This window comes from Miscanthus floridulus, chromosome 5 (assembly GCF_019320115.1).
Source record: "Miscanthus floridulus cultivar M001 chromosome 5, ASM1932011v1, whole genome shotgun sequence".
Lineage (NCBI taxonomy): Eukaryota > Viridiplantae > Streptophyta > Magnoliopsida > Poales > Poaceae > Miscanthus > Miscanthus floridulus.
In genome coordinates this window covers 138,465,197-138,479,871 of record NC_089584.1, presented here as the reverse complement: position 1 = coordinate 138,479,871, position 14,675 = coordinate 138,465,197, and the positions used below count along the sequence as shown (strand labels likewise).

The 14,675-nt window shown below is 45.5% G+C and overlaps 1 pseudogene; it reads left to right on the top strand.

The window, feature by feature from the left end:
- Positions 1-4,509: 4,509 nt before the first annotated feature.
- Positions 4,510-13,810, top strand: LOC136455468 (uncharacterized; annotated as a pseudogene).
- Positions 13,811-14,675: the final 865 nt, after the last annotated feature.

Genomic DNA, 14,675 nt, shown 5'->3' with positions numbered 1-14,675 from the left:
TATGTGTCGGTGAAGCGGTTCCATCCCGTGAATACAAACGTGCAGTGCAGCGGCCTTTTTGGTCTGTGAAGTGGACAGTTAACTAGCTTCTTCTTTTACAGTTAGCAGGAGCTGGGATGGGAAGAGATTGGAAACAAGAACAGTGTACAGTCAGTGTGCCACGTACAAATAGCGGTTTGAAGAAGATGGTGCAAGCCTTGTACATCACTGCACAGGATGCGGGACGCTTCATAGCTTAGCTTAGCCTCAAAATGTAATTGCTTACACAGCAGTATACTTCAATCAGTAGACTGAAGATGCGATGACAAATATATCTTACAATATTCTTTGAACGTCATAGTGTACTCCTAAGACCTGACAGGTGTATCAAATGAACATATGTATCATTCGATGATACTCCACAGCAAGATCACTTCGTATGATGATAATGCTCTCCTTCCTGGGATTTTCTTTGTTCGCACAGAGACAGCATTCATGCAGGATAGCTCAGGCAGGAGAGGAGGTCTATGTCCATTGCTTATCCAATGAATATCCGCAACCGAAGACATGGAGATCCATCAGGGTCCCCTGAAACGTGTACCACACAAGCCATTATCTCTGAAACTGGACGGTTGGACAGACGCGACTCTTGCGGATGGAGGATCGATCGTGCACTTTGGACCAGCATGACTTTCATTTGCTTCGGTTAAGATACGACTTGGAGAACATGAAAAAAAAAAGAAACAAAGCTCCAGGTTTTTCTCTCAAAGAGAAGATGGCGAAGAAAGTAAAAAAAAATTAAGGGAAGGATTCATTTATCAAGCCTTGTTTTGAATCAAAGGAAAATTCGACAGACACTGCAGCAGACTGAAACAACATGATCGATGCAGTAGTTTAGTCTAGCACATCTGCACATGGAAAGCTGCTTGTTGCAGCTTACTAGCAAGATCCGTGTCCGGCATTATTGTTTGTTTCTATAGCTAGGTGCAGCTGTTTGTAGGAAGACAGAGAGCCGAATGCGATGTACGAGCTACCAGTAACACCGACCGATCGTACGCAGTAGACCAAGAACGACAGCGAGATGCCGTGTTCGCATTCACATGCAAAACGAAGGACGAGAGAATAAATTTGACGCATGTCATTTTGTTGTGTCCTTGCGTCGTCCTTTCTACTAGATCGCCGCCCAATCACCTGGTCTGTGGAAGATTTTGCATTGCATATTCATTCGTGATTCGTCTTCGAACGTTCTGACCGAAGATCGATTGACCTCGACAACCTACCTGGTTTGCGCCGTTCCTCTGTGTCGTATCATCGTCTGCACCGTGCGGTCCGCCACAGGGAAAACAAGAGGAGAGACTACTGGCGGCAGCCCGGCCGTTCTCATTTGTACGGCCATCGGCTCTAGAGCCTTGGCTGCCTGATGTGGCGTTGATGCAAATTCTACTACAGGATCGACTTGGTTAATACCAGCTGCAAGGCAAGCTCAGACCCGCTGGACCGGGCCTGTTCGTGCACGGTGCAGGGCCTTGTGCGCTTGAACAGCTGTGGACGAGGGACGGGCGCGGCGGCCGGGCCGCGGCCCAGACATTCAGCATGGCCCTGGTGATGTGGTCTGGTCGCCACGTCCCCACCACGCACTGACGGCTGACGCACGCGAGGACCAGCGGCAGCCGACCGCACACCGCCACCATGAGGACTTTTTCCCGTATACGACCCCACCTGGCAGTACTCCATGGCCCCACGCGCCAGCCTCTAGCCTGTTTATTTCGGCTTATTTGTTTGTATCTGGCTTATACAGCCTGTTGGGTTGGCTGGTTCGTATCGTTGCTGGTTCGTGAAGAAGTACTGCTGGCTGGTTTGTGTAAGAGAAAAATATTATTCCGGCTGGAAATTTACGATCGTTTACGACGAGCCACAGCCAAACGAACAGACCGATAATCCACGATTTGAATTATATTTTTCTCTCACACCAAACCAGCCAACAGTACTTTCAGCCATGACTTATAAGCCAGTTCAGCCGAAACGAACAGGCCGTTGGGTTCTCCGCCTCCACCCTTTTTCTGCCCGTTTCCACACCACAAAACTGACCAAACAAACCGACCATTTTTATTGCGTTATTTGGATTCGTGGCATTATAATTTTTGATGTTTGAGAAACGCTGTTACTATTCGTCTATTTTGAAGCATACCATTACAATTTTTCGTTTCCCACAAATATGCCACAGAATACGTATAGACACGGCCTGAGCCCAACTGCAGGCGAATACGAAGACGTATACTTCATCGCAGCCTCTCTTCCTGTCACTGACATGTGGGTCTCACATGTCATCTTCTTCTTCCTTCTCTCCTCATCTTCCCTTGCTGAGCACGTCGATGGCGATGGCGAGAAGCAGCAGCAGCACGCGGGTGAGCGGAGCTCGCGGCATGTGGAGGACGCGGCGCACGGAGCTCACGGCCGGCGCGGAGTGGGCGAACTGGGCACGCACGGAGCACGCGGTCGGGCTCGCGAGCGTGAGGGCGAGCTGCTGCTGCGGGCGGTCAGGCTTGTGAGCAAGAGCGGCGGCGCCGGCAGCTAGGCACGAGGGGCCGCGGGCCATGGCGTCGGTGCGGGAGGCTGAGCTCGCGAGCACGAGCGACTGCCGCGGGTGGGTGGGCTCGCGAGCAGGAGCGGCGCGCCGGCATCGAGGTGCGAGCCGCCCAGGCCGCGAGCTCCGCTCGGCCACGTGCTGCTGCTGCTACTCGGTCGTGTGCTGCTACTGCTACTCGTCATCGCCATCGACGCGCTTAGCAAGGGAAGATGAGGAGAGGAGAAAGAAGAAGATGATATGTGCGGCCCACGTGTCAGTGATAGGGGAGAGAGCCTACGATGAAGTATATGTCTTCGTATACGCCTACAACTGGGTTCAGGCCATGTTCATACGTATTCTGTGGCATATTTGTGGGAAACGAATAATTGTAATAACATGCTTCAATATAGACAAATAGTAATGGCGTTTCTTCGTACATCAAAAATTATAATGGCACGAATCCCAAATAACCTTTTTATTTGCGAGCAAAACAAGCACCGATTTGGCTCGTCTCGGCGCGTGCCCCCACTCGCTCGCGCCCCTTTGCTGACCCCGCTCCCCGGTGATTTGATGTCGGCGGTGGCGCGCGCGCTCTCTCCGCGCCGTCGAGAAGAGCTCCGCTCGGAGCCGTGAGCCTCTGCACACCGCGACCCGGGGCTAGGGTTCGCGCGACGTGGCCTTGCGGATTTTTTTTTTAATTTTAACACTTTTTTGAACTTAATTTTAAATCTAACACTCTCGGTTTTTTTAACTAACACTTTTGGCCACGCCTATTGCCCTGGCACGGCCAAATGTCTGTGCCGCGCCATGCATGGTGGCGCGACAGAGGGCTGACGTGGCGGCGACCAGAAGCGCTGGCCGCTGACGTGGTAGGGCTCTGCCGCGCCACCGATCTTAGCGCGGCAGTGGCGCGCCCTGATCCATGGCGCGGCAAAGCCAGGTATAACCTCCGCCGTGGCCCGCGTGCCTGAGCAGTCGTCGTTCTCCGAGTAGCGCAGCAAGGCTGGCTGCCGCGCCCGCCTTCGCCTGCGCCTGCCCGCCGCCGTGCACGCCGTCTGCCGCGGCCGCGGCCGCCCACGCCAGCCAGCCTGCCCGCGCCAGCAAGTCAGCCGCGTCCGCCCACCTACGCAAGCCAGGCAGCCAGGCAGCCAGGCCACCGATCGCCGGGTGCGGCCGCCGCGCCCGCACGCCGGCGCGCCTCTCCCTCTGGCCAGAACCTCCGGTCACGCACGACGGCTGCCCTACGCCCGCGCCTCCCAGCCTGATCTTGCGCGCTGCAATAAGGTACTCCACTAATATAGTTAGCACAGTTAATAAAGTTAGTAAAATTATTAAAGTATAGTTAGTATAGTTAGTAAAGTCAGTTAGTTTAGTTAGTATACGTAATATAATAAGTTAGTATAGGTAGTAATGTTAGATAGTTTAGTTAGTACAGTTATAATATGCCTTGTATAGATGTTAATATTTGATTAGTTAGTATAGTTATAGTTAGAAAATATATTAATGTTAGTATGGACATTACGTACGATGATTTCGACGACTTAATAAAGTTTCTTGAAATGCTTCTGCAGATGGATTGTTGTGTTAGAGTTTTGTACGGAGGAAGTGTTAGGAGAGAGGATGGTATGTTTGAGGATATGGAAGAAGAATTGGAATGGTTTGATGAACCTCCTAGCTTCAACGACCTTTGTGTCCATTTGAATATAAAGTTTGGCGGTGATTTCACACTAAAGGGGAGGTTTGATACTGGGAAGACTAGGGCACACTATGTCCTCATGCCCTTGCGTGACCCTACTCACTGGTCTCGCTACACTAGGGTTCTCCAAGATTCCAATGTGCCCATGGCTGAGGTGGTGGTAGAGAATGGGTACAAGATGCATGGTGTTTAGGACGGCCCGTCTATTGATGGTTTTAGAGGCAATGAAAAAGAATTAGGGGTCAAAGGGGAAGCAACTCAGGATAACATGGATTTGGACGACCAGTTGATGCAGGAGCAGTTTTATTCAACTATAGTAGGCTATATAAGCAATGACTTCGATGTGAGTGAGTTCGAATGGAAAGAGAAGGAGCAGGAAGAGGACAGGATCGATGATATAGTTAGTAGTGATTCAGACGATTCTAATGATGACCAAGGAGGTATAGATGATATGGCAACAACAGCTGATGCCATGCCAGTACTGATACATACTGTGCCATTACCAGCACCAACTGAGGTTTTACAAGGTATCCATGCTCAGGGTAGACTAGTCACAGATTTAGCTGCAGATGATATCCTCTATGATTCATGGGCCAGAATTAGCAAAGCGCAGCAGTATGTTCCACCACCACCTTACACAGCGACTGAGCTTAAACAACTAAGATCCAAGGATGTACCTTTCAGGGGTGTTTCAAACTATAGGGATGTCAGCATGACAGATATGACAGTTTGTGATACCGGTCTCCAGATGTGTAGGAATTCATTGTATAACCATGAGACAGAAACCCTTAGGAAGGGGATGATATTCAACACAATGTCAGAGATGAAACTCTTCCTTTAGGACTATGTTGTGTACCACTATAGACCGTACACCGTCACTCATTCGGACCAGGAGTTGAGGTACCACTTGATATGCAAAAACGGTTGTCTGTGGAGGTTAAATGCATGAAGAAGACAGAGTGATGGCAAATGGAGGATAACTAAAGTTGTTGAACCCCACACTTACCTAGACAATAGGGGGAAGAAAAATCATCATCAGCTCACTGCACGTTACCTTACCCGTCGTATATTGGGGCTCATTGATGACAATAATGATATCTCAGTGTCTTCTTTACAACAGTCCATATCTAGATTTGTTAGGTATGATGTGACGTACGGAAAGGCTTGGCGTGCTAAGCAAATTGCTCTGGCAATTCAATGGGGGTACTTGGGAGGAAGCGTACAGCAGGGTGCCCCATATCTTATGTGCAATGCATTATTACAACCCTGGCTTGAAATGGTTTGTGGACACCGAAGAGATGTTTTTTCAGGACCCATTGAGGCATGTCCTCTATCGTGTGTTCTGGTCGTTTGCGCAAATGGAACATGTATTCTAGTTTTGTCGGCCAGTCGTACTTGTTGATGGCACTTTCCTAACAGGAAAGTACAGGGGCACCTTGATGATGGCTGCTGCTATTGATCCTGAGGACCAGATAGTACCCGTGGCATTTGCTTTGGCAGAGGGAGAGAACAATGAATCGTGGTCATGGTTCATGTGGCTTCTACATGTGTAAGTGCTTGGCCCAACTCGCACTATATGTTTGATCTCCGACCGTCACGCAGGGCTTCTTAACGCTGTAGCTGAGCATATAGATGGGTTCCCGCCTCTAGTACATAGATGGTGCATGAGACACTTTGCCGCTAATTTCTGGCGGCGTTAGCGGAAGCAGGAGGTATGTGACAAGGTAAATGCTCTATGTTGTGTATGTACAGAGCACCAGTTCAAGGAGACAAAGAGAGAACTAGACAAAATAGTAAATACAGCGGGAAAGGCTAGGTTAGAGGCGCAGATGGAATAGAAGGCTCAGTGGGCGTTAGCATATGATGATGGGGTTTCAGGTATGGCATCATGACCACTAACTCATCGAAGTCCTTCAACCGTGTATTCACCAGAGTTCGATCGTTGCCTGTGTCTAGAATTATTGAGTTCTCCTTTCATAAGTGCAACGAATATTTTGTGAAGAGGTGGGAGCTTGCGCAGAGGAATATAGTTGAGCAGGGGCATTTCGGAAAGGCCAGAGCTGAACATTTGAAGGAGACCAAGGAATTGGCCAAGCAGCACACCGCCGAGCCGTATGGACCCCGCCGCCATATCTTTAGTGTACGGGGCAAGGGTGGCACAAGCCTGGGCGGTGAACGTTATGGTGGACGAAACTACCGAGTTGATCTTGAAAAGGTAGAGTGCAGTTGCAATGTCTCTCAAATCATGCATGCCCCTTGCTCTCATATGATCACGGTCTACAGGGTTCGTGGGTACAACTATGAGGATCTATCATATATGTCACCCTTGTATCTCTGTTCGAACACCATTATTATTTGGGAGATGAGCTTCGAGCCATACCTTGAACCAACACAGTGGCTACCTTATAATGGCTATGACTATGTGCCACATCCGGATCTAATGAAGGTAGGGAAGGGTAGGAGGAAGAAAAAGCGACTAAAGGGGGACATAGACGCTATGAGAGGGTACGACGAAGACATGTACGGCGGGAGAGACTTCAACAAGACCCGTCGCAGGAATCTTTGCTCCGTTTGCAAATAATCTAGCCACAAGGCTAGCCGGCATAGAAGACAGCAGGTGATTTCATATTGTGTTTGTATTGCATAACAAGTAGTTCAAATTTTGCAATGCTACATAATGTTAATCTGAAAATTGTTAATTTGAATACTTCAACCCTTTGTTTATCATTTTGTAATAGGATGGCCCCTCCCACGCCGCACCAGCTGACCCCCCTTCATTACGTCGTGGGACTTAGTTCATTACGTCAAACTTATGTCGAACAAATATTGTTGTCAAAAACTTGTAGACTCATAAACCAATGAAAATGTTGTATGGCAACTTATCGTCCATTTATTTGCTTCATGTTTGTTTTGTATAGCACTAGTAGTTTTGTACAGCACCTTCGCCTGTAAGCCCACCTCTGCTTGTAGTTTTGTAGTTTTGTACAGCACAGACGCGCCGTGGGCTATGGCGCGACAAATGATTACGTTCGTTTTAGAAATTTTGAACGCATGATACAAACAGATGTGATCACTTAAGATCGATCATGGGTAATCCGAGTACATGATACATGGGTACAATACATCAGTAGTTCAAATGAAATATAACACAACATAATAGAATTTCTACTACATTGCTACATTGATCATTAATAAAGCATGGAACTAACAGACGGCGCAATCAAAAACCCTTAGGCAGAAACATACTAAGTAAGCAACTCGTCGTCCGAGTATCAATCCTCAACCACAACCCTGTTGCTGTGGCTAGACTCACCTGCATTGCTCTGACCTACCTATCGCCTGTAGTAAGTAGTCTTCGCCTCATCTACGGCCGCTGCGGCCTGAGTGAAGAACGCGTCGTCATCCTCCTCCGCCTATAAGCCCACCTCTGCTAGAGCGATGAGCTCGCTCAATCTGCCAGTGTCATCCTCATCCTCCTTCGCCTGCAAGCCCGCCTCTGCTAGAGCGATGAGCTCGCTCAGTCTGCTAGTGTCGTCCTCATCCTCCTCCGCCTGCAAGCCAGCCTCTGCTATAGCAATTAGCTCACTAAGTCTGATAGTGTCGTCCTTATCCCCGTCCCCCTCATCAGACAACACAATCGATGATTCAACGGTGCGACCAACTCGCTTTCTGTGCTCATCTAACTTCTTTTCCTCGTATCTTACACGAGCCACCTCTAGAGCATGTTCCTCGCTATATCATATCCCTTCATGTATAAAATGCAATCAGTTAGCAACGTGATTATATTACATTAATAATCAGGCAACGAAAATAGGCCTTCAAGCACTCACTGGCACATAATGCAGCAACATGCTCGTTCAAGACCTGCATTTGTACTCTTGTCTCCTCTATTGTCTCCTTCCTTGCCCTCTCCTCCTCTAACGTCATCCGTCTCTCCAATTCCTATTTGTTAAGCCCAACATCGATCGGGTTACAAATACCGTGCTGTCTAGCAAACTCACACATCTTTTCTTTGTGATGTTTAACGAATAGGTTGACGTAGTCAGGTCCATATCCCCTCTTCCTTGCAATTAGTTGCCTCTTCTTTAGTTCATCCAAGAACTTAGCTTGACCATCGTAACGTTCCCACCTACATTTCCTAGTGCTCTGTTCAAAATAAATATTATATCATATATGTCTTAGCAAAAGAAATAAAATATGATTTCATGTTTACCACAAATATAACGAACCTCTTCGTACTCAACCATATGGCCGCAATAATAGCCTATTCCAAGCTCCGAAGGGACTAGGCCATAGTTAGAATTAACACCACATTCGCACTTGACTGGTGGTGCTTTGTAAATTAACCTTTCTTTCTTCTTTTGTTTTGCTTTTGGAGGTTCTTCGGGCCATTTGTTCTTAGGACCATATAACCACTCCTTGAAATGGCACTTCACCATTGAATATACCTAAATAACGTGACATTAGTACATGACACATATAGCTCAATATTTCAACACATACACTTTGCATTTACTTCATGCTTGTTTGGACACACAAACTCCAACGTATTGTCAGGGTTTATCACGGTCCGGTCTCTGCAATGGCACAGAGGAGGTTCCTCGAGTCGTCTAACTACGGCTAAGTGCTTCTCCTTAGCCGTCATTGAAGGGGGGTTAGGGGGAGGTGAAACCCACTGCTCGAAGTGCTCTCGTGGATGTCGCCCTCGCCATCAATCGTCGAAAAGAAGGTACCTGGGGTCAAACTTGTCTGCACCGTCGATCCACTGAAATAAAAAGCACCTCTTATGGGCCTACACAACAAAAACTCGACAAAATATTAGTAACCTAGTAATACAAATGAAGAAAAATATACGGAAACAATTACTTACATTAAAACGACTACACGTGTAGAAGCAACGAGCCGCTGTGTCCGAATATCTCGATTGAAACACGTCGGCCGGACGACCACAGTCATAATTTGGGACAGGGAGTTCAGGAGGGACGGGGCATCTTTGTTAGACTCGTCGGGGTACATTTCTCTAGAACGACCCCGTTTTCGTCATAACTGCTCCAAAACATGTCTTCCATCTAATAAAACGGTTCAAATTAAACATCAATCAAAACAACGCAAATTAATGTAAAATGTAATCATTTGTAATACAACTAAAATATTATAAACAACAATTATAGCAACAAAAATATACATGGCAAACATACTTCTAACTAAATAATTAACCTTAATATTGACAAAATCATACTAATATCTTCACCATAGTTCCCAAACATAATTTTCCTACTAACCTTAACTCTATAATATTCTATCCACCATTCAAACGAAAATAAAATATGCGTCATTACCTTGAACTAGGACGAGGAGGGAGGGAGGCGGCCAGGGAAGGGAAGGGAGGGAGGCGGCAATGGAGGGCCGGGCTGCCGCCGTTCGTGGCGCGGCGGCCGGCGTGCTTGGCGACGGGCGGGAGCGACGCCTAGGACGCTTTGCTGCTCGGGCAGCGGGACTGGCCGCGGCGGAGGTTATACCCGGCTCTGCCGCGCCAAGATCGGTGGCGCGGCAGAGCCCTGCCACGTTAGCGGCCAACGCTTCTGGTCGCCGCCACGTTAGCCCTCTACCACGCCACCATGCATGGCGCGGCACAGGCATTTGGCCGCGCCAGGGCAATAGGCGCGACCAAAAGTGTTAATTTAAAAAAACCGAGAGTGTTAGATTTAAAATTAAGTTCAAAAAAAAGTGTTAAAATTTTAAAAAAATCGCCTTGCGAGGTACGGCTCTGCCTGCGCTCGCTCCGGGTGCCCAGAATCATGCTGCGTTCCGTTTAGTCGTCGTGGTCGGTTGCTGTAGGAGCTAGTGCTTGGTGGGGTTATGGGTGCTAACGCCTCGCGTTGCTGGATTTGGAGCTAAACGCGAGGTTTTGGTGCAATTTTGAGGGTGTGAGGTGGCGGGTGGTGGATTGGTGATCTGCCTAATGCAGATGCAATTAGGTCACTTCGCTGTACAATCCTATTGCTATTCAAGCAAACAAACTGTTTGTTGATGTATTTCTTACATTTTGGCAGCTGGGTTTTTTTATTTCATAGCATGGATTGCCTCGATTTCATTTGCCTCCAAATCTTTTTTTGTCACATAGCGGCACTAGAATGGAGGGAATTTTGGGGTAATGGAACTGATGATCATGGACTCACAAATCATTAGCATTGCTTCTTATGGCCGTATTAGTGACTAGTCATTAGTTTCTTCTGTGGCAATTTTATGTGTTTGCTGTAGTAATCACTGTAGTTTATTTAGTTTTAAGGAGGGCTCTAAACAGAAAATCATTTCTTACTTTGACTATAACTAAATATTTCAGATCCCACATTTATTCATATTTACTAGTTCCATTAGTGTTATGTCTTGCTACTTTTAATAAAAAAAGAGAGAACAAAAACAGACATATGATGTAATAGGAGGGAGATCTGGAACTTAAATTAGGGTTATGATGAAGAGAGTACAATGTTGAAGATGACATTAAGTGAATATTGGCTTGCCTGCATGATGGCATCCGCTAATGCAGTTGTCCAAATTTGTCTGATTTATGTATCATCAGCAGAAATCTCGACTTATCACTGTGATTATACCTTTGCCTCTTGGTTTCAGGAGAATTTCCATAATAACTGCCTGTTGACATCGTCTAGTCTGAATTCAAGTCCTTTGCGATGCCCTCCATGCAATTGTGCTCCAATGGCTTTGGCCGACACAAGAATTCCTTACCAGCCTGATGTTGACAAGCATGCTGGAGTTCTGCCTGTCATTAGTTGTAACACTAGCTTGATGTTGAAATATTTTTGTGCAATCAACATAAATCAAATTCAACACTTTAACTTCAGGTGCAGTGGAATTCGTTTATGGACAAATCAATACCTGATCCACCAACAGCTGTTCTTCTTCATGGAATCCTTGGGAGCAGGAAAAACTGGGGTAAATGAGGAGTCCTCAATACGTGCTTATAATTTGTCTTCATAGTGTATCATTTCGTATTTTGTTATAGGAACATACGTGATACTTTTATGTTTTGATTGTGAACCACGTGACTAACAAGCCATTTGTCTGTGAAGGATCTTTGGCGAAGAGATTGGCTCAGGAATTCCCAATGTGGCAGGTCATTATATCTATCGTTCTGATGATGGTCGGAATTGCTCTACAATGCATATATGAAAAATGATTGACATTTCTCTTTATGCAGTTCCTCTTGGTTGATTTGCGCTGCCATGGCGACTCAGCATCAATTAAGGAGCGTGGACCACACACTGCTGCCTCAACTGCTCTTGATGTTCTAAAGCTGGTTTGTAGCTTCTTGCGTCAGCTATTTATGTCTTCGCCCCATGGCTTCTCATGTTTTCAATCTTCATTTTTTATCAATAGAACAAGATGTGTAGCTTGTTTGAAAACAAACTGCATCTGTGTCCAATGTGCTTGCGCAATATCTGCATATTCATCTTATTGCAAATCTAGCTTTATGCATTTGGAGACAGACCTAACCCTTCATGTTATGTTACATGCATCAGCGTCATATGACAAAATGCAGATTTGAGATTCCTGTAATTTAATAATCATCACTATGAAGTAAATGACAAAGTGATTTGGTGGCATGGCACTACGCCTGCTTTAAAACTTATATGTTATATTTGGTGCTATTTGTTATTTCTCGGTTGTTCACTCCTTTTTTAGCTTACTTATATTTTGCTTCATCAAAATCCAACAGATAGTGCAGCTCAGGCTAACCCCTCGGGTTTTGGTTGGTCACAGCTTTGGCGGAAAAGGTTTTTATTAATATATGTCTTTATCTTTTATAAATGTCATGCTTTACAACAAAAGTAATTAAAATGTATACTGGTACTCATATATGAGTTTTGCAGTGGCCTTGAGTATGGTAGAACAAGCTGCAAAACCACTTGCTCGTCCTGTTAGAGTGAGCTTTACTTCTTGTTTTGAATGTTGTTGGTGTGATTGAAATGTGTTTGCATTGATTAGTTCTTCTCTTTTATGCTTATTTTCTTGGTATTCTGTTCCTTAAAAGGTATGGGTTCTTGATGCTACTCCTGGCAAAGTTCGTGCCGGGGGAGATGGTGAAGATCACCCTGCTGAACTTATTTTCTCAGAAGAATGCCTGAGCAGGTTGGACTTTAAGAAGTATCTTAAAAACTTGTACTGGGCAATACATTTTGGTGCCCTGTCACAGCTTTACGATTCATTTTTCTTTTGCATTTTATTGTTGAAATTCAGGTTTCTTCAAAACAGGAGGTGGTCGATGCTCTTGTTGAAGGACAATTTTCTGTGGATGTTGCACGGGTATGGTTAACAGCTTATTGAGATGCCCTTTCAGGCTACTCTATCTTGTTGTCTCCAATGAAACAACAGTCAACATGTATTCCTTTTTTGTGTTGTTTCTTTGTTTCAGTGGGTGGCCACAAATCTACGTCGAACCAGTCCATTGGGTCAGCGATCATCTTCAAGCTTCTCATGGACTTTTGACCTAAATGGCATCTCTGAGATGTACAAGTCTTATGAGGATACTAACTTATGGTAAATCTTCAGCGATGCCAGTTGAGATCATCTAAAGAAAGTATGTTGTGTGACTAATGGAATGCTGCTCCATTCAGGAGGATTGTAGAGAATGTACCAAGGGGTAGGGATGAAAATGGTACGGATATTTTCCGACCGTATTCGAAACCGAATTCGTTTAGAGGGGCTGAAATCTGTCCGTATCCGAGTCCGGATATCCAACATCCGATACCGTATCCGTATCCGAATACTGAAATCGCATATTTATGATGTCGATATCCAATCGTATCCTATCCGACATAGTTGACACTATCCGTATTCGAATCCGAATCCGGACAGAAATATGAAAACAAATATAATATCGGTGCTATCCGTCCATATCCGATCCGCTTTCATCCCTACCAAGGGGTGTTCATATTAATTTTCTAAAAGCTGAACGAAGTTTGCATAGATGGGCTCTTGAAGACCTCCAAAGAATTCATACTGCGGAGGAATTAGCTGCTGATGAGGGTGGAGGAGTTGAAATGCACGTGCTTGAAGATGCTGGACACTGGGTATTTTGGCATCCGCCTTTTTTTTTACTATAAAGGTGCAAACCAAAAGATTTGATTATTTGCATGTTTCCTTCCAGGTTCATGCAGACAACCCAGATGGTCTCTTCAGAATTCTCTCGTAAACCTTCCAAATCGAAACTACTATAAGAGGAATGCAAGACTGAGGATCAAACCTTAATTGATCTAGTGACAATATGAGGGAGGCACTTGCGAATCGATTCAACTATAAGAGGAATGCAAGAGGATCAAACCTTAATTGATCCAGTGACAATCTGAGGGGAGACACTGACATTACCAGAAGATGTGTATATTACAAGCAGGGAGGGTGGATCCATCATTTTTCTGAATGATAGGCGTCTTTGTTCATTCTTTTTTTTAAAAAAAAGAGAGTAAAATGCATATTTAGTACATAGGCCCTATTCGCTGGTATTATGAGCCGTACTATTTTCAGCGAACAAATAATGTTTTTCTCTCACAACAAATCAGCGAACAGTACTTTCAGTCATGACTTTTCAGCAAAGCGAATAGGGCCATAAACTTGGCAAGTGGGTGCACTTACATGCATTATCTCTTTAATTGCTCAACTCAGTTCAAGAACTTGTCAAGTGCGTGCACTTACATACATGATCCTTCTAATTGCTGAACTCAGTTCAAAATTATGGAAGGTGGGTGCATGGCAAGGAAAAAAATAGCCATACTAGTGGCCGATCTAGCATAGGAGGTTGTATTAATTTTAGATTGCCTCTTGGTATTATATTGTGTCATTATTTAGTGCTCACTTTGGCACAGACGAGAGACAGAGTTAGAGAGTTTTGGCAGAGGGAGAAAGGATGGCGCCGATGGCGCGTAATCACGGACAAAAGTGTACGCAACGGATGGGTCCAAGCCGAAGGGAGCGCTGCTAAACAAGCCTTTATTTGCCAGAACTCAAGACTCCTCCACAAGTCTTGGACACGCAGCATAGTAAAAGAATCCTTGCTACGGACGTGCAAAGAGTTGTACTTTACCTGGAGTCGGCATTCAGAGGAGACACGAGAGGGCGGGACAGAAAGTTTTTTTTTTTTTTTTTTGAAAATTTTCCAAGGCACAGGGGTTTGAGTTCGGGCCGGTCGGGTGAAGCAGAGCAGGTTACGCACGCATCTACAAAACGCTACCGCTCGTTCCAATCACCTTCCGGTTGGAACGGGGACAATCGAAAAAAATGGACTCGAAACATTTGTCGTTTACAAATTTTACACTGGATCTATATTCATAGATATAGATGAATCTATTTATCATCCACCCAAGTATCAACTTGATCGAAGAGTTAATCTTTGGAGTGCCAAATATCCAATTTTCTCGTTGG